This window comes from Mesoplodon mirus (genome assembly GCF_964341445.2).
Source record: "Mesoplodon mirus genome assembly, chromosome: 4".
Taxonomy (NCBI): Eukaryota; Metazoa; Chordata; class Mammalia; order Artiodactyla; family Ziphiidae; genus Mesoplodon; species Mesoplodon mirus.
In genome coordinates this window covers 167,732,762-167,757,927 of record NC_138979.1, presented here as the reverse complement: position 1 = coordinate 167,757,927, position 25,166 = coordinate 167,732,762, and positions in this window count along the sequence as shown.

Sequence of the window (25,166 nt, the reverse complement as noted above, 5' to 3'; positions counted from 1 at the left end):
AGGTTCTAGGGTAGAACCTGTTTTCTTGCCTTTTCCATTTCTAGGCTATCCACGTTCCTTGGCTTGTGGTCCCATCTTGTCTTATCAAAGCCAACACTAGCTGCTTAAGTCTTTCTCACACTGCATCTCTTTGACACACATTCCTCTGCCTCCTCCTCTTGTCTTTTAAAGATCCATGTGATTACACAGATAAGCCAGGATAATCTCCCTATTTTAAGGTTATCTGATTACTAATGTTAGTTCCATCTTCAATCTTAATTTCCTCTTTCCATGTAACACAACATATTCACAGGTTTGGGGGAATAGGATGGAGACATCTTTGGGGGGTCATATTTGCACCTACCACATACCTCTGACCACTGATCCTTTACTGCACTATGATTCACCATCATGAGATAAGATCTGTTCAGTATAGCAGTAGGTAATTGTAAAATGCTCATTTATGTAGATATTATAGAAAGTAACTCTGGAAAACAGAGAGAACAGTATAGCAATCTCATTACCACCATCTGTTAACTACCTGAAATTCAGGGTTTACTACTTTTGAATCTAAGGATCATAGAACTTAACTAGGCTCAGTGAAGACCCAAGATAACCTTATCAGGGACCTGCAACTGAATTGTAGATATGGTCAACCAAAGCCAAAATAACATCTGTAAGTGAGCAATTTGCATTGATCTGTGCAGATGATACTGAAAACAGCACAAAACACTTTTCTTTCTTGAGGTTTCATGCAGTTGAAGTCCAATTGCTAAAATCAAGTAGGTGAAGAAATCAATGCTTGCTGTTGATTTTCCAGGTTCCTAATACTCTAGGATGATTTGGGGAGTTGCTGTTCTATCAAACCATTCACAAATAAAAGACTGGACACTCATTTCCATTTAGAATGTCTATTTAAATACTAATTTGACCTCTGAGTGTTCTGGGGGTTGGTTGAGTAATGCATGTAAAATTGTCATTAAAATTGCATATCAAGCCAAGTTAAAATGAAGCCATTACATCTTGTTGGCTGATTTTCTTCCCTGGAATCCTGAGAGGAAAGAAAGCAATGGCAGTAGATCATCAATAAGAAGAGACGGAAGAAGGAAATTTTAACGTGCATTATAAAAATATCTGAGCCTTTCAATTCAGCTGAGAGACTTAGACTTCTCAGGATACAACCCTTTATGATATGTTTTAAAATATGGTAGAAAATAATCCTCTTCAAAAATGAGACTTCTTAATGCCTTTCTGTTTTTGCACCGGAAATTAAGGGTGTAGAGCATGTCATATAAATGCCTTAAGAGTTTCACAAGAAACACTAAGTGGAAATCCTTTTAAATTTATTTGGTGGTTTACTTCCCACCCTGAGGGGTTGAAAATCTCAAGCACAGGAAGCAGCTACTGATTTACTGGTTAATCCACAGCCTTTAGTTTCAGTGACAGCTCATTTGACCCATTTCATTTCTCAAAATTGCTTTTTAATTTCCTGAGGACAGCAGCATTGTTGTAGTGTGTTGAGAGCATCATGTGTTTCAAAATGCTAAACCCTCTTATTTTATTCCATAATTCATCTCCATTGGAAAGGCAGATCTCCTTTAGAGGGGCATGAGTGTAGGTTTGGAGGGTCAAAGGACCCAAGTTGAGTTCCTGCTCTGTTCTTTACCAGTCATGTGACCTTGGAGACTTCAATTCTCATCTCTGGGTCTCAGTTTCTAGTATCTATTTAAATAAGGGATTGAACTATATTTTCAAAGATCCTTTCTGTTATAAAGTTCTATATCTTTTAAAGTTATCACTACAGGTGCTTAGCACTAGTAAAAATATGCATTATCATTTTATATATAATGGAAAGGTGGCTTTGCTAATTACAGGAATATTAGTTCAGCTATGCATGACAATTTTGAAAAAAATAACATGTTTGGTCCTTAAACGGCAAATACTAAGAGGGTTTTATAATGACACATGGCTTGTCTTTTAACCTGCTAATTATATAGCCCTTTCTTCTCAAGAGAAGATTCACTTATGCTAAAGACTCTGGGATGAAGCCTAACCAGCCACATGTTATAAAATGCAAAAGCTGAGACCACTGATTGTTTTTCCAACTCCAAAACTTTTTTCAGGCTGTCACACTTCATAAATTTCTTTCCTCTTCCTAGTTATCTTTTCAAACCTTATTCATCCTTGAAGGCCTGGATGGAGTTCAATCTAATCCATATAGCTCTGCATGAATAGCCCAAAGTTTTTATTTCCTGCATCACTATAGAATTTGATCATAGCAATGCCAATCAAAACCACAACTATTTATCAACTTGTATGTTTGTGTACAAATTAGAAGGTGTAGAGGAAACATAAAAAAGTAAAACATATTCACTATTTTCAAAGAATCTATAATATCATTAACTTAAGACATAAGCACATATGGCTTAAGTGAATATGTGAGAACTGAAAATCACCGAATCATTTTAAGGTTACCTATTGTTAATTATAAAATTAATGATAAATGGTTTCAATTTTTAATTTTTTTTTTTACTCTTGAACTATTTTATCTTTACAAATAAAATAACTTACCAATATATATCAAATAAAGTTAGAGATGCTATGGTTCAAAGGAGAATAAAAAACCTAGGTCTTCTCTCTAGGTGCCTTGCAAAGCACATCCTTATAAATTGAGTATCCTAAAGAAAATGATTTTAAAACCACAGGGCAACAGGGGTTTGGCATTTTATGAATAAAAGGAATACAGCCTAGATGGCAAGAGAAGTCTTCTTAGAAGCGATGAGATTGAATCCAGATTTTAAAACATGCATGGATGTTGGGTAGATTAAAAGAACTGTGTGGAAGCTTTACAGACGAATGAAAAGAGCATGAGAAAAGCATTGAGGGAGGCAATTGCAAGGAGATTTGGAAATAAACAATTATAATAAGATGATACTTTGCAAAATACATTATCTGTCTCTGCATTTTAATGCACAAGACTTTGTCTTAGTCATTCAGTTCTACTTCTCTACCTTGAGGGGTTGAGTGATGATGGAGAAACATGGAAGTAGAGAATTAAAACTTTTAGGACAGAAATGCAGAGACAAAGAGTCTTTCAGGGTTTTAATACCAAAATGTTAGTTGTGAATCAAGATAATAGTCTTGAAAGCTAAACTTTGAGAAGAAAAAAAAATTTACATTCCCTTAACAACCATTAACACACAAAAGGCACATTTAGATCATAGACTTGTGTGTGTGTGTGTGTGTGTGTGTGTGTGTGTCTGTTATCTTAGGATATTCCTTTTCCGCATGTTAGATTAGGTCATGGGGCGTTGGGGGTGGGGGTGGGGGTGGTGCCTGTTGGATAGAAAAGGTAAACAAGATACCCATATGAGTTTTGGTAGATCAAAAATGATCAGGGGTAGTGGTTGTTCCCTGGGTATAACATGGGAGAGGCTAAGCACCTAACTTCAGCACAGAAAACAGAATAAGAGAAATGGAACAAAGAAGCCAAATATACAGCAGAAAGTAACACAACATTGTAAATCAGCTACACTTCACTATAAAAAAGAAAAGAAGCCAAGTAGATGAGACTGAAGGTGAGTTTCTGGTACCCCATGGTCTGGGTATAGATGCTCAGAGAACCCAGAGAATCCTGGAGACTGGGATGGGACATGGAGGGTTGGACAAACGTCCTTCACTGTGCAGGGACTTGAGGACTGATAGCTAATGGCCAGAACACAGACTGTGTCCTGTGTGCCAGCATAACACACATAAAAAGCCAGACAGAACCAGTTTATCTTAGTAGGGACCAGTCTAGGGAGAAGATCTAACTGGCCACTGGATAGCAGAGAACAGCAAGATCAGGAGACATTGTATAGATACCAATAATTTGTGAATTCATACCTCCCTCACCAGAACAAGAATGATGTAAACACTTTTTAAACCCAGGTGCCACCAAAAGGAGGGGAAAGAAAGAAACAAGAACTTTTCTGAAGCTTCTGATTCATCAAAAGAAGTACTTGGAATTATTGGACTTAGTATTCACTAGCAGAAGGTTTGCATGTGATCACACGCCCAAGTGCCCCCAGAGATGGTATAGGGGCTGGGGCAGGGGTGGGGCGAGGAAAGGAAGATGAATTATAAAATAATGAAAAAGTTGTATTTGGGAATAATCTGAGTAAAATGGACCATGCCACACAAATCAGTTTGAAAATAATCAAGAATTCATATATATAAATAATGACAATGAAGACAGGAAAGATGGGTCAAGTTATGGAAAATCCAAATGTAAGTGTTATACATTTAAAATGATGTCCCTCTTCTGCATCCCACTGCTTCCTCAATCTTCTCTCTCCTTCCTGTCACAAACTCCCTCTTGGGAAATGTAATTTTTCTACTACTCCAATTATCTTTTTTCCAAGAATCCACCAAGTAATTTTTTGTCCTTTCCCTCATCAGATAAATGAACAGCCAAATGAAGTGTAAAAAAAAAGACAAGTGAGAGGGGCAAGATGTAAAAAGCTGCGAAGGATCTGAATGAGCAAGTGACCTGTCACAGTTTCTTGGATACAGGTAGAAGACATGGGACCTCTGGGCCAGAGAATAAGGACTTCATTACTCACAGTAATAGCAGCAGCTAGAGGATTAGCATTTTTACTGCTTCTCCTCACCCAAGTTCCAACAGAGCAATGCAGAGGGCCAGGTTGACACCTACTCTCATAAGGGGTTACATTACAGGAGAGAAGCCCCAAGCTTATGGAACTCAAATCTTTTAAAATGGACAGTAAGCATGCCTCCCTTTTGCCCTAAAGGAAGTTATTATGTTTATTATATTACACAGTAAACAAACTTTCAGTGGCTCTGAAGGGAGACACTATCTCTATTGTCCAATGCTGTTCACTACGCAAACATTCTTGGAAAGATAGTACACAAAGATGGTCTGCTCTAAAGATGTGCCGAGAAATAAGAGACTTATGGAGAATTGTCTCCCAAGATAAGACTCTGACCCTCTCCCCCCCTAAATATTTATCTTATCACATATGATTAAGGTTATCCTCTACCTATCAGAAGTGGGAGTTATTAAAAACACTTGAGAAGAAGTTATTTTTTAAAAACACAAAGAGTAATATCACTTGTCTGAGTCAGTTTGGGCTGCTATATCAAGATACCATAGTCTGAGTGACTTAACAACAAACATTTATTTCTCATAGTTCTGGACACTGAGGAGTACAAAATCAAGGCACCAGCAGATCCAGTGTCTGAAAAAGACACTTTTCCTGGTTTTCAGACAAGGTTGATGTATCATCACATGGCAAAGAGCAGAGAGAGAGGAAGCAAGCTCTTTTTCTCTTTCTCTCTCTTCCTCCCTCCCTCTCCCTCTCTTTCTCTCATGTCTCTTCTTCCAAGTTGGGGGGGGGCAGTAATCCCATGATGAGGGCTCCACTCTCATGAGTGAATTATTTCCCTAAGGCTTTACCTGCTGATACTATCCTATTGGGGGTTAGGGTTTCAGCTAATGAATTTTAGAGGAACACAAATATACAATCCATAATACCACTGAAGTTTGACAATTGGTTGAAAAAGAGACTAGAGAAAAAGTGACATTTCATCCAGGTGAGAAGTAATATTTACACATTATTTGTTACATGACTTATGTTTGTCTTAACTCCCTAACTAGATTTTTTTCTCTTTAGAATCCAGACTACATATTAAACTAGCTATTTCCCACATCCCTCTCACAAGGCTGAGTGCATAGGAGGCACTCAATAAATACCTTGCTGGTACAGTGACTTATTAATTTGAATCTGGGGGGTTGCTAAGAAGAGTGGATGGTGCTTTTAATGTTTGGCTGCAGAAACACAGCATAGAGAATGTGAATTTGTTCACACTTCTTCATTACATTGTACTTATTTAATTCCCCAAGCAAAGTAATCATCTCTTTAATGCTATGTCCTTTTGGGGAATTTTCTCCACATGCAGGTTACATTATATTTATAAAGAGCAATAGCTCAACTGTTTTGGCACATGACTCTTAAAAGTCAGCCTGTAAGAGGGTTAAGCTTTAGGTGTGTGGCAGTGCTGGGTTTTTTTAGGGACTTGGAAGCTGTGCTTTCTATAACTTGTATTTTTATATCAAGGGTAGCTAAACTGTGTAGCTGCTTTATAACTGCATAGGATCATTGCTAGAAATTGAAATTCTAGTACGATGCTTCCTATTCTTAATGTTACAGTCATGTCTTCTTTTAACTAATTAGAAAAATAATGTTTGTAATAGGAAAAAGTCTAAAGCAAAATCTGATTCCAGGTACCAATCAAAGGCAGAAACAAAGCATTCAATGCTCATTGTGTGAAAAATCTCTCTTTTAAGGTCAAAGCAGCAGATGAAACCACCGTGGTTTTTGTTGTTTCTTTGCTTACTAGAGTCAGCATTTTTATTTACAAGCAAATGATAGCATCTCTTATTTAAATGTAAAAGTTAGCCTTTGCCAAATGATGATAGAAATAATTAACAATATTATCTTAGTCAATTTAGCTAATTCTGCCTCTCTGTGATCTCCTTTGATTCCTTCAAAGGTTTTGGAACTCCAGAAAAAAAGAAAAAAGGAATTTTCTTGGGAGAAAGTTGCATAGCAGAGTTAAGGTGAAAGACTGAATAACTCCAGTTGAATAAGTCCTATGCATCTCATGGTGACTTATTACTTGAAGTGTTATGATACCCAGTACTTTAAGAATACAGTCAACTCTACAATACTGAACTGATGCTACGGCAAGTGGGGTTTGCTTTTGTTTTTGTTTTTCTCTATGACCTTCCCCCCTTTTGGATTTAGCTGTTCATATTCTAGTTCTTGTTTAGCTTTATCTCATTAAATTACTTAGCATTTCATTATTTTTAAGGTTTCACCTCCTCCATACATAACAAGCCATTATGATTTCTCTAAGTCCAGTTTTTACTACACATTGTGACTTTCCATGGTAAATGCAGCAGAGTGAAGACTGAATTATTACAACTTAGACCTTTATTTAACACCCCAACTCCTTGCAAATGTATCATTCTTTACCAATAAAGACAATGAAATAAATCCTAAAAGATTTTAAAATCCCACTCTTGGAAAGTCACTCTGCTGGAAATGGATAAGCATTTCCCATGTCATCAGGATATTGTGCAAATATGTGTGTCTGTGTGTGTGTGTGTGTGTGTGTAATTCTATAACTTGGCAGGTAAGAAACAATAAAACTTCGTGCAAATGAATTTATTCATAATGCTATCTTATATAATGTGCTTTTTGTAGTACTGTTTTTTCTCCATATCAATGTTACTGTTAATTCTTCAATCTCTGCTCTATTCTGAATGTTATTACTATTTTAAATCTTGCTGTTTCCTCCATTTTTCCCTACTGAGACAGCACAAGAGGTACGAGGAGTGTTCTCTTCGTTCTCTTGTTCTCAATGCATGAAATGCTTGCCACTGTCAACACAACCCAGTGCCACAGCCTCTGTCATATTCCCAGACATCACTGCACACAATTTATGAGGTTTACATAAAGGTTATGTGGAATAAATCACTGGCCTTTATCTTTGCCTGGTATCCTCTTTGCATTATTTATGAGCAAAGAACAATGCATCATGCTGGACTCCATGTTAGGCTGAAATAATTCACCTGTAAAACATCATTTTCCTGGAGATCCTGACGTTAGAGTGAAGAGGCAACTCCCTCTTTCTGAGAAAAGCCTTGCAGCATGTTTCAGATAATACATCAGAAAGACACTGACGATACCTATTAATAATCATCAATCTTAAGAAGCAGCACAACCCACAAAGGAATAAATGTTCTTATGCTTGCATTCTACAAGGATTGGCACTTATCTTGTCCATCCTCTGGACACCATTCAGTCATTCACTCAATAGCATTTTACTGAATACTTACTATGTTCCAGGCTGCACCACTGTTAAGTGTTTGTATTTCTTTAGTGAACAGAGAAACAAAAAATATGGTCTTGGCCTAGGTTCCTTCACAAAAGATCCTGAGAGAAGGGCTTGAATGCATAAAGTTTAATTCTAGAAATGAACCCAAGTAACTGGTGTAGGGAACTAGAAGAGCAACACAGAGCAGGAGGGAAAATTAATTTAAAATTGCATCATTGAACTGACTATCTCAGTGAACAACTGGAACAAAATTCCACCTGGGATCTTCTGAGGAGCCATGTATGGGCACCTCAGAATTGTTCACCTGAGACAGAGAAGAGCAGTTCTCATCCCCAATTTCTGAGGGTTGTGCATGGAAACTTAACTGTCTTCTGCAAGTGTCATATGGCTGAGCTGATTCCCACAGGCAACCCATTTGGAAGTAGTGGAGAAAATCCAGAGCCAAAAGCAAGAGATTTAGAGTGTTGGTAAGGCAAGGTGCTGTCATATTATACCTGCATGCATCTGTGTACCACGGCAGTGGCTGGAGTGAAAATATGAGTCAGAAAGATATGAGGTTGCATGCAAGAGATGGCTGATACAATCCCTGCCCTTGAGCTTGTATCCAAGTCAGTTGCCTTTTATCCAATCCAGATGCTTTACTTAGGGCTTTCTAAAGCAAACAACAAGAGTAAATGAAAATGGCTGCACTCATACAATAGATCTAGACCAATACATAGCTAAGACCTGTTAACTTAAATTCTGTTAATTTAAGAATTGCCATGTGAAAAAACATACAAATATAAAAAGGTTTACTATATTACCAAGTTTTATCATAGAGAAAGATTAAAGATTTTAGAATAGACATGTCTAAGAGAACCAGCTATAGTGTGGTCTCATCTGAATAGCTCTTGTTTTATTTTATAGGTTCTACAGGATGTGAACAAGGCCTTATTTAGAAACAATTTCAACTGAGATCATAGATCATAGGTATTAATGACTACCAAATTCCAAAACAGCAGACCTTCAAGTAAAGGAGAGAGTAAAAAGCCAGCTTTTAACCCTTACCTGAACATTTATATCCACCCTTTAGAGTCTGAAAAAGCAAGAGATAAACTTCAAGTATTTTTGGAGAGAGCTGTTATAGCGCTGTGACTCTACCCCTGCCATGGGGAGGAAATCGGAAAGGACTTTAATTTTTCAAAACCAAGGAAAGAGCCTTCACTAATATGCCTTAGAGAACTTTATCTGTTTTCTTTGAATCTTAGAGTCACAGTAGACTAAAACATACCTGAGAAACCTAAAGGGAGAGAGACCATGGTTGCCTAGCTTTTCTGATTATGAAGACAAAGACAGTGGATTTGGGTACCAGGCTCTATTTCCAGAATTTTCAGGGTATAGTCAGAGAAGTGGTAAAGGATTGTTTTGATTCTGCCCAAGAGGGTTGCCTGAATTGGGAAGGTGTCCTCAGCCAAAAGAATGTCTTAAGTCTGAGGAAAAGTAAAAAAATCAGTCAGAAGAGAAGCATTTACCCACCTTGAGGGAAATACATTTAAAACATCCCCATCAATGGGAACAGGAAAAAGGATCTCCAGAAACTCCACAAAATCACTTTGCAGAAGAATGAGCATTTTAAATATCTACCAAATTTGTAGCTTCTCCATTTTGAAGAATTTAAAATACTTTAAGTCTAAGGAGGATTCCGTATGGGATCACCATAACCATTCTAAAATGGAACCAAGAAGGATTATCTTCCACACTTGGACCATGTGGTACTACCAGGATGAAACATGGACCCCACCAATAAGGTAGAGGAGAAGAGAAGGAAAGAAAGAAAGATGTAAAAGAAAAACTAAACTGGAGGCATAGTCAAGAATTGACAGTACTTGGAATTGAAGGCAAGTACTAATCAGAAATTTTCTCTTGTGTTCATGATGTTAGTAGTGTGAACTTTTGGTAATAAATGTCTCATAATGAACTCTACCTGAACATCTTCCAGGTATCATGGGACGTGATATCAAGATCACACATAAAAAGCAAAGAAGGAAAGATGAAAATAAAAAGGTATAATGATACATAAACCTGGAGGAGGCTTACAGGCTAGCTGACTTTATCACCCTAGGGTCAGCCACCAAAGGGGAACTCTCAGATTACTGACTTAGGTGCATGTTCTGGAGCAAACAGTCAACTCACCTTTGTACTCAAGGATAAGCCAAGTGAGCGAATGTAAGTCCTTAAACACTCTTATTTTACATCAGTCTTTCTGCAGAGTCTCTGAATTCTTAATGGATGAAATGTAGTAAGATTGAATTGTCTTCCTAAACATGGAAATTGTGGGTGGAAGCAGCAATTTCAACTGATTTCAACTGGTTGAAATGAAGAGCTTATATCGCCGCCTGCATTTTGCTGTCTGATCATAACTCTTCAATATCAAGAAAAACTGATGATGACCTAAGTGGATGATACACCATGACTATCAATAAATGAAATCAAAGCAACCAGCTGAAAAATGAGAACTCAGGCAATCAACAGTTTGCTTTTTCTTTGTGACATCAACTGACTAACTTGAGTGATTTTCTCTAAAATAACAGGGTATCATGGGTAGGAACTGTGTGAGCGAGAGTGTGGTATTGAGTACACACTAGGCCAACAAAAGTCAGTCACAATCTGTTGCACAAAGATGATCAAATGACCAGATAATTTGTCTTTGGAGAGAGAACTGTCTCCTGTCTTATCCTCAAAAATATGCTCAGATTTCACAGATATAGCAGATGCTCTAAAGTGCCAGATTAGTCATGCTAAGAGATTTCACTAAAATTAACCATCTCTGAAAAGAAAATGTTAGTAATGTTTAGTAAGGAGAGAATTTCCATTTGTTCTCAGAAGACTTTGTTCTGGTGTTCAGACTATGATGGATGATTACCAGCCCCTCAAGTGAGCAGAGCCCAACCAACTTTGAGATTTGTCTTCCTTTTTTCTAGAAAGTGTTTAGCAAAGAGAAATTGATGGAAGTTATGCTTTTACCTGCATATAGAATAGGAAATGGACTAGATTTTTCTTTTAGGATCAAAAAAATCCCAGAAATCACAAATCAGGACTCTTTATTTTATATTTGTTTATTTTAATTCTAACTTACTATTATTCAGTAAATATCTTTCGTTTAAATTTATAGAGTCCCACTGCAGTTTAACACCCTAGGTAAAGGTAATGTATAACAGAGTTCATTGATTAGTACAATTTCATTTTACTTTAATATACCAAATCTCTGGTGTGAAATATCCACAGTCAATGATCAGCATAGACTAAACTGAGGTCACTGTAACTATTACCAACTTCTAAATTTAGTTTTACAGATGAGAAAGAGATCATTAAAGTGTATGTCTCTCTCAATTGTAATAACTTATTAGTAGATGTTTATAGTCTTTCATCATTTTGTTTTCTCCTTAGCTGATGTTTTTGCTAACATGATTAACTCATTTTATAGACTTTTATAATTAAAACTGTGTAGCCAACATCATGAGCCATTGTTCATAGCATCTGGGCTTCTGGTCCTTGTTTTCAATTACATTTCAGTAAAGATGGAGTTAGTCCTGAAAAACCATGATTCTTTAAGGCTCAGACAATTGTGAATTCATCCTCCTACCATCCCTTTAGATGTATAAGGCTACTGTTCCAGAAGTCACATCCTTTAAAAAAGGAAACCTTGGTAGAAAGGGGAGAAGAAAAAAATCATTTGCAGTGTCTTTCCAAGGTTCTGAACAGGGATAGGGGAAGCATCTTAATGATGGTAAGTCATAATGAAAGAGCAGTAGATTCCACTGGGTTACCCATATTTCCTCCTACTTGAACTACCAATCCCCTGGAAAACCACAAATAATAATTATAATGGAAAGAGTCATCTATTCAGCGTTACTATGTGGCAGGTACCATATTAAACACACTATATACTTTACCTCATTTAATCTTTAGAAAGATTCCACAGTGTTACAATAATGTATCATTATTGTCTTATGATCGAAAAAAATTCAGGAAATGCAGAGAGGACAAGCAAAAACAGCTAGTTATGTGGCTAATATAAAATAAGACTTAAACCCAGAATCAACTGGCCCCAAATCTCACAGAGCAAAACCTTTTTGTATTTCACTTCAGATCCTCTCAGCCTCACCTGCTTCTGGGGTCTTTGGCCATTTAGACTACTTCAACTACACTGGGGCAACCAACTGTGTGTGCAAACTGACAAAATTCACATGGGACACCCTGACAAGACTGCATCTCATACCCACACTGCACATCCCTCACCTCCTGGCCCTGAGGTTTAATGTTGATATTGAGGCACAGCGAGCTACCCGGAAGTGTGGACATAGTTGATGCCCTGTGGGAAAACATTTGACCAGAGGGAGATGGAAGGTTATGTATAAATTCTTCATCCATTATCCTGCCAAAATACTGCCTTTAGAAACAATTGTCCAGCCTTCCAGAGACTACCTAAGTGAAATGTATGAAGTGAAACACGTATGAAGGAATTTAATACAGGGAAGAGAGGTCTCTATAGCTGTTGGAAAAGCTAGAATTATAAGAAAACAAGCACTAATGATCTCATCCCACAGCACCAGGTAGAAGCAGGTAGTTCTCAAAAGCATGCCCAGAAACCATGACAAATCTAAGAAGCTCTGGTGAGCTCTTGTCAACTTTCAGTATGCAACAGCGAGGTGGTGGTGGGGTCTCTCACAAACTTGCCTGAAATATACCTCATACCTCCTGCCCTCTATGACACTAACTATCCCATCTCCTGAAGAATGATGGTTTCTCCCTCTTGCCTTCCGTCCAAGAGACTCTCATGAACAGAATTTAATTCAGAACTATACAGGGAGGGGAATTCTGCCTTAGGAGACCTTAGACTAGGGAGAGGTGAGGATAGTAAGTTGACAGTCAAGTACTTAGGCATATGGAAATCTGACCTTGATATGAATCCTGGTTAAATACCTTGTCAACCTGGCATCTATAGGGGATGTTGAAGTAATACTAGAATTCCACAAACATTACAGAGGTCCCCCCAAAACCTGGGAATATAATGAGATAGAGAAAATGTTATATGCCAGAATATATTTTAGGAAACCTATGTGATTAGAAGAAACACCTTGATAAGCCACTAGGGGAGGAGGGTGAGACCACTGGACAACATGGTAAAATAGCAAGAGATTATTAACTCTCTTCTAAAGAGGACCTAGTTCACAGCAGGAGTCCTGTGATGTTAAATGGGTGGGCAAGCTGAGACTACATCACCAAAAGTCTTCCTCCTTTATAGTTTGCCCACAGATTACAGTTTTTCCTCTGGATCAATGTTGAACACATACTTAAGAATGTTCTTTTGAAACATCACCAACTGTTGGCCTGTATGAGGGGTCCATATGACTCAATCCAGCTCTACATTGGTGTGAACATAACCAATCAGTTAACAGTGTCCCAGTGGAAAAACAGGTGAGAGCGTCTGTTCCAGTCTACGTTGTTGTTAAAAAAAAAAAAAAAAAAAAAAAAAAACTAGCTTCAAAACAAGGTCTATTTCTGAGATTTAAGTTCTAAATATACAGTTGACAACATTTCAGAAACTTACTCCTGACTCTGTATTTGCTAACTTTATTTTAATTCAAGACTAATCTCATTCAGTGAATTATTTATTTTTATTTATAGTGTGCCATAACAATTAAGTGCATTATATTGCATTGATATATAAGTAAATTGATTAAAAAGAGCCTTAAGTATTAAATGTTTGGTTAAAGAAATGGAAATTCCTGGTGGCTGCTCCAAGATGTACTTTTGTTGGATAAACAATAACCATAACCACAAAGGTATATTTATATAATATCTGTTGTACCAAAAATTATTCTAAGTGCTCAGATGACTTCTAATAAAGAACAGGTAAGAAATAATCATCATAATTTACAGTTTGATCCAGTTATGCCTTAAGATGTTACTAGTTGCAAGTAATTTGAACAATGCTTAACATGTTTTTAAAATAATATGTATTAGTAATGGTGCATTTGTTATAAAATCATAGCTAATTTTTTTCTGTACATCATTCTAAGGACAGAGAAATACAAACAGCCATTGACAAAATTGATAATACTTGATATATATGTGTATATATACATGTATATATGTGTGTGTGTGTGTGTGTATATATATATATATATATATATATATATATATATATATATAGTATTTGAAATACAATAAAAGGCTACTGAAGTGATAGAGGTGACACCAGAGAACAGCACAATCCATCTAGACCTTTCCAGCTTCTCCAGTTTTTTGTTATTCCTCCAAGGTGATCATCTATCATTTCCATAGTTGCTGGAACTCTACCACTATAGTTCCAAAAAGTTGTTTTTGGTAACTGATGTGTAGTATGTTCTAAAGCTTTTCAAATGCAACAGCAATATTACTGAGATACCTGAATTCCAGTCTTCATAGTATGCAGACTGATTAAGCTAGGTTAGGCATAAGCAGCCAATCTGGAAGAAGTTAAATGTGTTGTCCACTTCCCCAATTCCTTGAAGTCTGACCTTCATTTTCCTAGGATAACGATTAAGCACCCGTGACAGCAAACATATTAATAGCATAAGGTTAATTACTATGTGCACATGTTTACTAACTTCCCAGAAATTTTACCAAAAATGTGGATCCTTCCTATTCATTATGGAAACTGTATCCTTGGAAATACTGAAGCCTTTTGAAAAACTCAAACTAGAACTCCAAAAATCATGTTCAATCATACTATTGACTCTTAGAAAAGAAATTTAACTTTTCATGATATGCCTTTTCAGGAAGTACCATACCTTAGGCAAAATTACTCAATAAAATATATCCAAGATTCTGAGATTTGTCCTTCCATTATTAAAATCAGCTGTTTATTTTATCATGCTCATTAGAGTAAAAAGAGAAAGCTTTATTTATAAGTATTTCTTAATAATTTTCTTCAAATATATAATTCTTATTTATTAATTAATTTAAAAAGAGCAATATAGATACATATGTTTTTCACTAATATAAAAATTATGCCTCTGTTTTATTGACCTGTCTTCTAACCTGAAAAATGTAAAAGGACAATATTTTACACACAGGGGAACAAATCCAGAAGAGAATCTTAAAAATTGAGGCCAAAATGTAGGAGATAGGAATAAGAGTATATAGATAAGCCAGTGGTTTCAATGAATAGCGAAAATGCAGCAGGATCAATAACCATGTCTAATATGCACCTTTTTATCTCCAGCAATGAATGACACAATGATTGAAATAGGCCAGACCACAAAGGTAGGCAAAAATGGTGACCTTGCTTCAGAGAGGTTATTTTCACTTTAGTTTACTATAAATCAGAAAGTAAACAGTGTGAGGAGTGTAACTAGATAAAGACACAAATGAGTAGAGAGAGCTCACCCTGCCTCCCAAAATCCTCAGTTGTCTTAGAAGATGTATCCAATGCAGCCCTGACAGAGGAAAACAAACAAATCCCTGTTCAAAGCCATGGGCTTTCTGCCTTTTATATGGTGAAGATTAGCAAAGGGCAGCTCCAACTTCTCATTCGATATCCTCTCCAGTAGGAAATTCTTGCTATGACACCTACACATACATAGGTACATACTCCTAAGTCTGCAGCAGGCCTCGCCATGTTGCACTACACCTGCCCTTTCATATGTGTTTTGAATTCAGTTTATAACTGGCCAGTCTCAAAAGACACAGCATTTTTATGTCTCCACCTTCCTTCACAGTGCTCTAATGCTGGTATAAAACTCTTGCTCATTTTATATTTCTCATCACTCAAGGCACAGTTCATTCAACCCAAATTCTAATTGGAAACAATTGTTCCTTCCTTTCTCTTAATTTCAAATGAAGCCTGTACCTCCTTAAAGGCATCTATTTAATCCACCTTATAAAACAATTATTTGTATGATTATATCCATCCTTCTACAAAAGACAATCCCTGAGAGCGCCAAAATCTGTAAACAGCACAGTCCCTACATAAAAGAGATGTTCTTAAATGTAAAAAAAATGAATGAGTACATGCACTCCATACCATCAGAGAGGTTTGGAATAGGGTATGATGGAAGCAGCAGGAGCAATAAGGGAACTTAATAGCATCTTAGCTTTTCTTCATGCTGAATCTAAGCTCCAGTCCTGGAAATCAGGCCTCAGACACTATTACACTAAGCTCCATGCTTCTTTGAGCATGTGTCCCCCTACATTTCTGTCAATGAAACATTGAAAACACATTTTACACATAGGTAAAAAACCCATAAGAATGGATAGTAATGCTAAATAAAGACCCCCAATTCATGTGTATGTGTTCCTTTTCCCCCAATTTTGGGGTTTTAATTTTTACTGAAATATAGTTGATTTACAATGTTGTGTTAGTTTCAGAGTACAGCAAAGTGATTCAGTTATATATATATATATATATATATATATATATATATATATATATATATATATATATATTCCTTTTTTACATTATTTTCCATTATATGTTATTATAAGATATTGTGTATAGTTCCCTGTGCTATACAGTAGGTCCTTGTTGGTTATCTATTTTTTATATAGTAGTGTGTATATTTTAATTCTGAACTCCTAATTTATCCCTCCCCCCTTTCCCTTTGGTAACCGTAAATTTGCTTTCTATGTCTGTGAGTCTATTTCTGCTTTGTAAATAAGCTCATTTGTATCATAATTTTTTAGATCCCACATATAAGCAGTATCATATGATATTTGTCTTCCTCTGCCTTACTTACTTCACTTAGTATGATTATCTCCAAGTCCATCCATGTTGCTGCAAATAGCATTTCATTCTTTTGTTTTGATAAATTTCCAACATACAGAAAAGTTAAAAGAAACCTGCAATGAACACTATATTTCCAGAGCCCAGATTTACCAAATATCAGCATTTTGCTACATTTTTCCTTTCTTCTGTCCTTCTTTCATTCCCTTCTGGGTTTCTCCCTTTTCTCCTTTATTTCAATTTATCTCACTACCTTTTTCGTGAAAACATTTTAAAGTAAGTTGCAGATATCATACTTCACTCCTAAATGGTTCAGTATCTCCTAAAAACAGGATCATTACTCTCAGTAACCACAATAATTTGTCATATCCAAGGAATAGAATGTGGATATACAACAATATATAATGAACTGACCATGTGCACATTTTCCCCAAAACGCATTTTATGGCTTCTAGCTTTTTTTCTTAATCCAGGATTCAAACATGAACTGTGCATAGCATTAAACTGCCATGTTTCTTTAGCCGTCTTTAATCTAGGACACTCCCTAATCTCTTTCTTTAACATTAATATTCTTGAAGAACTCAGGTCCATTTTCTTACAGAATGTTCTACAATCTAGATTTATCTAATTTTTCCACATGAGGAAATTGAAGTTAAAGAGTTTGTGTGAGAATAGTTCAAAAGTATTTGCATCATTATCATTAGGTATTTGATGTTAGTTTGGATAATCACTGATTGATCCTGAGTTTGATCACTTGAATAAGATGGTATTTACTAGAACTCTTTACTGTAAAGTTACTTATTTCCATTTTGAATTAATTACAAATCCATGGCTTGGTACATTGATACTATGTGAATATTCTGTCCCACAATTACATTTTACCCAGTAGTTTTATATCTGTTTACGATCCTTGCCTGAAACAATTATTAGAGTGTTATTTTCAAAATGGTGATTTTTTAATTCTATCATTTCTTCTACCTTCATTAGCTATCATTCTTCTGTGAAGAAGAGATACAGTCTCCCTCTTTTTTTAGTATCACTATGACTCCTGGATTCTTTTTTTTCTCTAATTGTTTTTATTGTTGTTGTTCTTTTTTTTTTTTTTTTTAATTTTATTTTTTTTTGCTTTATAACAAATTTAATCAGTTATACATATACATATGTTTCCATATCCCCTCCCTTTTGCGTCTCCCTCCCACCCTCCCTATCCCACCCCTCCAGGCGGTCACAAAGTACCGAGCTGATCTCCCTGTGCTATGCGGCTGCTTCCCACTAGCTATCTACCTCACGTTTGGTAGTGTATATATGTCCATGCCGCTCTTTCACTTTGTCACAGCTTACCCTTCCCCCTCCCCATATCCTCAAGTCCATTCTCTAGTAGGTCTGTGTCTTTATTCCTGTCTTACCCCTATGTTCTTAATGACATTTTTTTTTTCTTAAATTCCATATATATGTGTTAGCATACAGTATTTGTCTTTCTCTTTCTGACTTACTTCACTCTGTATGACAGACTCTAGGTCTATCCACCTCATTACAAATAGCTCAATTTCATTTCTTTTTATGGCTGAGTAATATTCCATTGTATATATGTGCCACATCTTCTTTATCCATTCATCCGATGATGGACACTTAGGTTGCTTCCATCTCCGGGCTATTGTAAATAGGGCTGCTATGAACATTTTGGTACATGTCTCTTTTTGAACTATGGTTTTCTCAGGGTATATGCCCAGTAGTGGGATTGCTGGGTCATATGGTAGTTCTATTTGTAGTTTTTTAAGGAACCTCCATACCGTTCTCCATAGCGGCTGTACCAATTCACATTCCCACCAGCAGTGCAAGAGTGTTCCCTTTTCTCCACACCCTCTCCAGCATTTATTGTTTCTAGATTTTTTGATGATGGCCATTCTGACTGGTGTGAGATGATATCTCATTGTAGTTTTGATTTGCATTTCTCTAATGAGTAAAGATGTTGAGCATCCTTTCATGTGTTTGTTGGCAGTCTGTATATCTTCTGTGGAGAAATGTCTATTTAGGTCTTCTGCCCATTTTTGGATTGGGTTGTTTGTTTTTTTGCTATTGAGCTGCATGAGCTGCTTATAAATTTTGGAGATTAATCCTTTGTCAGTTGCTTCATTTGCAAATATTTTCTCCCATTCTGAGGGTTGTCTTTTGGTCTTGTTTATAGTTTCCTTTGCTGTGCAAAAGCTTTTAAGTTTCATTAGGTCCCATGTGTTTATTTTTGTCTTTATTTCCATTTCTCTAGGAGGTGGGTCAAAAAGGATCTTGCTGTGATTTATGTCATAGAGTGTTCTGCCTATGTTTTCCTCTAAGAGTTTGATAGTGTCTGGCCTTACATTTAGGTCTTTAATCCATTTTGAGCTTATTTTTGTGTATGGTGTTAGGGAGTGATCTAATCTCATACTTTTACATGTCCCTATCCAGTTTTCCCAGCACCACTTATTGAAGAGACTGTCCTTTCTCCACTGTACATTCCTGCCTCCTTTATCAAAGATAAGGTGACCATATGTCCGTGGGTTTAACTCTGGGCTTTCTATCCTGTTCCATTGATCTATCTTTCTGTTTTTGTGCCAGTACCATACTGTCTTGATTACTGTAGCTTTGTAGTATAGTCTGAAGTCAGGGAGCCTGATTCCTCCAGCTCCATTTTTCGTTCTCAAGATTGCTTTGGCTATTCGGGGTCTTTTGTGTTTCCATACAAATTGTGAAATTTTTTGTTCTAGTTCTGTGAAAAATGCCAGTGGTAGTTTGATAGGGATTGCATTGAACCTGTAGATTGCTTTGGGTAGTAGAGTCATTTTCACAATGTTGATTCTTCCAATCCAAGAACATGGTACATCTCTCCATCTATTTGTATCATCTTTAATTTCTTTCATTAGTGTCTTATAATTTTCTGCATACAGGTCTTTTGTCTCCTTAGGTAGGTTTATTCCTAGATATTTTATTCTTTTTGTTGCAATGGTAAATGGGAGTGTTTCCTTGATTTCACTTTCAGATTTTTCATCATCAGTATATAGGAATGCCGGAGATTTCTGTGCATTAATTTTGTATCCTGCAACTTTACCAAATTCATTGATTAACTCTAGTAGTTTTCTGGTAGCATCTTTAGGATTCTCTATGTATAGTATCATGTCATCTGCAAACAGTGACAGCTTTACTTCTTCTTTTCCGATTTGGATTCCTTTTATTTCCTTTTCTTCTCTGATTGCTGTGGCTAAAACTTCCAAAACTAGGTTGAATAAGAGTGGTGAAAGTGGGCAACCTTGTCTAGTTCCTGATCTTAGTGGAAATGGTTTCAGTTTTTCACCATTGAGGACGATGCTGGCTGTGGGTTTGTCATATATGGCCTTTATTATGTTGAGGAAAGTTCCCTCTATGCCTACTTTCTGCAGGGTTTTTATCATAAATGGGTGTTGAATTTTGTCGAAAGCTTTCTCTGCATCTATTGAGATGATCATATGGTTTTTCTCCTTCAATTTGTTAATATGGTGTATCACGTTGATTGATTTGCGTATATTGAAGAATCCTTGCATTCCTGGAATAAACCCCACTTGATCATGGTGTATGATCCTTTTAATGTGCTGTTGGATTCTGTTTGCTAGTATTTTGTTGAGGATTTTTGCATCTATGTTCATCAGTGATATTGGCCTGTAGTTTTCTTTCTTTGTGACATCCTTGCCTGGTTTTGGTATCAAGGTGATGGTGGCCTCGTAGAATGAGTTTGGGAGTGTTCCTCCCTCTGCTATATTTTGGAAGAGTTTCAGAAGGATAGGTGTTAGCTCTTCTCTAAATGCTTGATAGAATTCGCCTGTGAAGCCATCTGGTCCTGGGCTTTTGTTTGTTGGAAGATTTTTAATCACAGTTTCAATTTCAGTGCTTGTGATTGGTCTGTTCATATTTTCTATTTCTTCCTGATTCAGTCTTGGCAGGTTGTGCATTTCTAAGAATTTGTCCATTTCTTCCAGGTTGTCCATTTTATTGGCATAGAGTTGCTTATAGTAATCTCTCATGATCTTTTGTATTTCTGCAGTGTCAGTTGTTACTTCTCCTTTTTCATTTCTAATTCTATTGATTTGAGTCTTCTCCCTTTTTTTCTTGATGAGTCTGGCTAATGGTTTATCAATTTTGTTTATCTTCTCAAAGAACCAGGTTTTAGTTTTATTGATCTTTGCTATCGTTTCCTTCATTTCTTTTTCATTTATTTCTGATCTGATTTTTATGATTTCTTTCCTTCTGCTAACTTTGGGATGTTTTTGTTCTTCTTTCTCTAATTGCTTTAGGTGCAAGGTTAGGTTGTTTATTCGAGATGTTTCCTGTTTCTTAAGGTGGGATTGTATTGCTATAAACTTCCCTCTTAGAACTGCTTTTGCTGCATCCCATAGGTTTTGGGTCGTCGTGTCTCCATTGTCATTTGTTTCTAGGTATTTTTTAATTTCCTCTTTGATTTCTTCACTGATCACTTCGTTATTAAGTAGTGTATTGTTTAGCCTCCATGTGTTTGTATTTTTTACAGATCTTTTCCTGTAATTGATATCTAGTCTCATAGCATTGTGGTCGGAAAAGATACTTGATACAATTTCAATTTTCTTAAATTTACCAAGGCTTGATTTGTGACCCAAGATATGATCTATCCTGGAGAATGTTCCATGAGCGCTTGAGAAAAATGTGTATTCTGTTGTTTTTGGATGGAATGTCCTATAAATATCAATTAAGTCCATCTTGTTTAATGTATCATTTAAAGCTTGTGTTTCCTTATTTATTTTCATTTTGGATGATCTGTCCATTGGTGAAAGTGGGGTGTTAAAGTCCCCTACTATGATTGTGTTACTGTCGATTTCTCCTTTTATGGCTGTTAGTATTTGCCTTATGTATTGAGGTGCTCCTATGTTTGGTGCATAAATATTTACAATTGTTATATCTTCTTCTTGGATCGATCCCTTGATCATTATGTAGTGTCCTTCTTTGTCTCTTCTAGTAGTCCTTATTTTAAAGTCTATTTTGTCTGATATGAGAATTGCTACTCCAGCTTTCTTTTGGTTTCCATTTGCATGGAATATCTTTTTCCATCCCCTTACTTTCAGTCTGTATGTGTCTCTAGGTCTGAAGTGGGTCTCTTGTAGACAGCATATAGATGGGTCTTGTTTTTGTATCCATTCAGCCACTCTGTGTCTTTTGGTGGGAGCATTTAGTCCATTTACATTTAAGGTAATTATCGATATGTATGTTCCTATTCCCATTTTCTTAATTGTTTTGGGTTCATTATTGTAGGTCTTTTCCTTCTGTTGTGTTTCTTGCCTAGAGAAGTTCCTTTAGCATTTGTTGTAAAGCTGGTTTGGTGGTGCTGAACTCTCTCAGCTTTTGCTTGTCTGTAAACGTTTTAATTTCTCCATCAAATCTGAATGAGATCCTTGCTGGGTAGAGTAATCTTGGTTGCAGGTTTTTCTCCTTCATCACTTTAAGTATGTCCTGCCACTCCCTTCTGGCTTGTAGAGTTTCTGCTGAGAGATCAGCTGTTATCCTGATGGGGATTCCCTTGTGTGTTATTTGTTGTTTTTGCCTTGCTGCTTTTAATATGATTTCTTTGTGTTTAATTTTTGACAGTTTGATTAATATGTGTCTTGGCGTATTTCTCCTTGGATTTATTCTGTATGGGACTCTCTGTGCCTCCTGGACTTGATTAACTATTTCCTTTCCCATATTAGGGAAGTTTTCAACTATAATCTCTTCAAATATTTTCTCAGTCCCTTTCTTTTTCTCTTCTTCTTCTGGAACCCCTATAATTCGAATGTTGGTGCGTTTAATGTTGTCCCAGAGGTCTCTGAGACTGTCCTCTGTTCTTTTCATCCTTTTTTCTTTATTTTGTTCTGCAGCAGTTATTTCCACTATTTTATCTTCCACCTCACTTATCCGTTCTTCTGCCTCAGTTATTCTGCTATTGATCCCATCTAGAGTATTTTTTATTTCATGTATTGTGTTTTTAATCGATGCTTGATTCATCTTTAGTTCTTCTAGGTCCTTGTTAACTGTTTCTTGCATTTTGTCTATTCTATTTCCAAGATTTTGGATCTGGGAAATAGAATCTTGGATCATCTTTACCATCATTATTCTGAATTCTTTTTCAGGTAGACTGCCTATTACCTCTTCATTTGTTAGGTCTGGTGGGTTTTTATCTTGCTCCTTCTCCTGCTGTGTGTTTTTCTGTCTTCTCATTTTGCTTATGTTACTGTGTTTGGGGTCTCCTTTTTGCAGGCTGCAGGTTCGTAGTTCCTGTTGTTTTTGGTGTCTGTCCCCAGTGGCTAAGGTTGGTTTAGTGGGTTGTGTAGGCTTCCTGGTGGAGGGGACTAGTGCCTGTGTTCTGGTGGATGAGGCTGGATCTTGTCTTTCTGGTGGGCAGGTCCACGTCTGGTGGTGTGTTTTGGGGTGTCTGTGGACTTTTTATGATTTTAGGCCACCTCTCTGCTAATGGGTGGCGTTGTGTTCCTGTCTTGCTAGTTGTTTGGCTCAGGGTGTCCAGCACTGTAGCCTGCTGGTCGTTGAGTGAAGCTGGGTGCTGGTGTTGAGATGGAGATCTCTGGAAGATTTTCGCCGTTTGATATTATGTGGAGCTGGGAGGTCTCTTGTGGACCAGTGTCCTGAAGTTGGCTCTCCCACCTCAGAGGCACAGCACTGACTCCGGGCTCCTCAATTTGGGATGATGTGTTGTCTATTCATGTATTCCGCAGATGCAGGGTACATCAAGTTGATTGTGGAGCTTTAATCCGCTGCTTCTGAGGCTGCTGGGAGAGGTTTCCCTTTCTCTTCTTTGTTCTCACAGCTCCTGGGTCTCAGCTTTGGATTTGGCCCCGCCTCTGCGTGTAGGTCGCCGGAGGGCGTCTGTTCTTCACTCAGATAGGACAGGGTTAAAGGAGCAGCCTCTTCGGGGACTCTGGCTCACTCAGGCCGGAAGGGAGGGAGGGGCACGGAGTGCGGGGCGAGCCTGCAGCGGCAGAGGTCAGCGTGACGTTGCACCAGCCCGAGGCGCGCCGTGCGTTCTCCCAGGGAAGCCGCCCCTGGATCCCGGGACCCCGGCAGTGGCGGGCTGCACAGGCTCCCGGAAGGGCGGTGTGGGCAGTGACCTGCGCTCGCACACAGGCTTCTTGCCGGCGGCAGCAGCAGCCCCAGCGTCCCACGCCTGTCACTGGGCTCCGCGCTTTCAGTCGCGACTCGTGCCCGTCCGTGGAGCCCCTTTAAGCAGCGCTCTTAATCCCCTCTCCTCGCGCACCAGGTAACCAAGAGGGAAGAAAAAGTCTCTTGCCTCTTCGGCAGCTCCAGAGTTTTCCCGGACTCCCTCCCGGCTAGCTGTGGCACATTAGCCCCCTTCAGGCTGAGTTCTCGCCGCCAGCCCCAGTCCTCTCCCTGCGCTCTGACCGAAGCCCGAGCCTCAGCTTCCAGCGCTGCGCGCCCCGGCGGGCGAGCAGACAAGCCTCTCGGGCTGGTGAGTGCCGCTCGGCACCGATCCTCTGTGTGCGGATCTCTCCGCTTTGCCCTACCCAGGTATGTGGGGAGTTTCTTGCCTTTTGGGAGGTCTGGGGTCTTCTGCCAGCGTTCAGTAGGTGTTCTGTAGGAGTTGTTCCACGTGTAGCTGTATTTCTGGTGTATCCGTGGGGAGGAAGGTGATCTCCGCGTCTTACTCTTCCGCCATCTTACCCGGAAGTCCTCTGTTGTTGTTCTTTATTTTGCTGAAGTATAGTTGATTTACAATGTTGTGTTAATTTCTGCTGTATAGCAAAGTGATTCAGTTATACATATATATACATTCTTTTCCATATGTTTTTCCATTACGGTTTGTCATAGTATATTGAATATATTTCCCTGTGCTATAGAGTAGGACCTTATTATTTATCCATCTGGATTCTTTTTTTATTTAATGAGTTACAATCTATTTATAATACATTGACATCAGTATACTTTTTTTTTTTTTGCGGTACGCGAGCCTCTCACTGCTGTGGCCTCTCCCGTTGCTGTGCTCCAGACGCGCAGGCTCAGAGGCCATGGGTCACAGGCCTAGCCACTCCGCGGCATGTGGGATCTTCCCAGACTGGGACACAAACCCGTGTCCCCTGCATCAGCAGGCGGACTCTCAACCACTGGGCCACAAGGGAAACCTCATCATTATACCTTTTGATGCTCAAATTATTCCAAATTTGACCAGTGATTTCCCCTTCAAGTTGGATGTTGTGTCTTTAACTGTTTTCCTTTAGTCCTTGAGCATTTCCTTGATTCCCATATTTATTATATAATGAGCTTATACTAATTTTACCAATTCAAATTCAAGACCACAGGGTTCTTTCTCTCTCCCTCCGATTTTGTATTTGTATCTTTCCTTACCAAGTGAGAAACCTAATTGCAAAGAACACCAATATAGTTCCTTATTTGTTCCAACCAATACAAACAAAATGTTTTCATAATTAAACATCAATCTCATCACCAAAACCAAGCCTAATAGAGGTTTCAAGAGTTGTTTGTAATTCTTTAT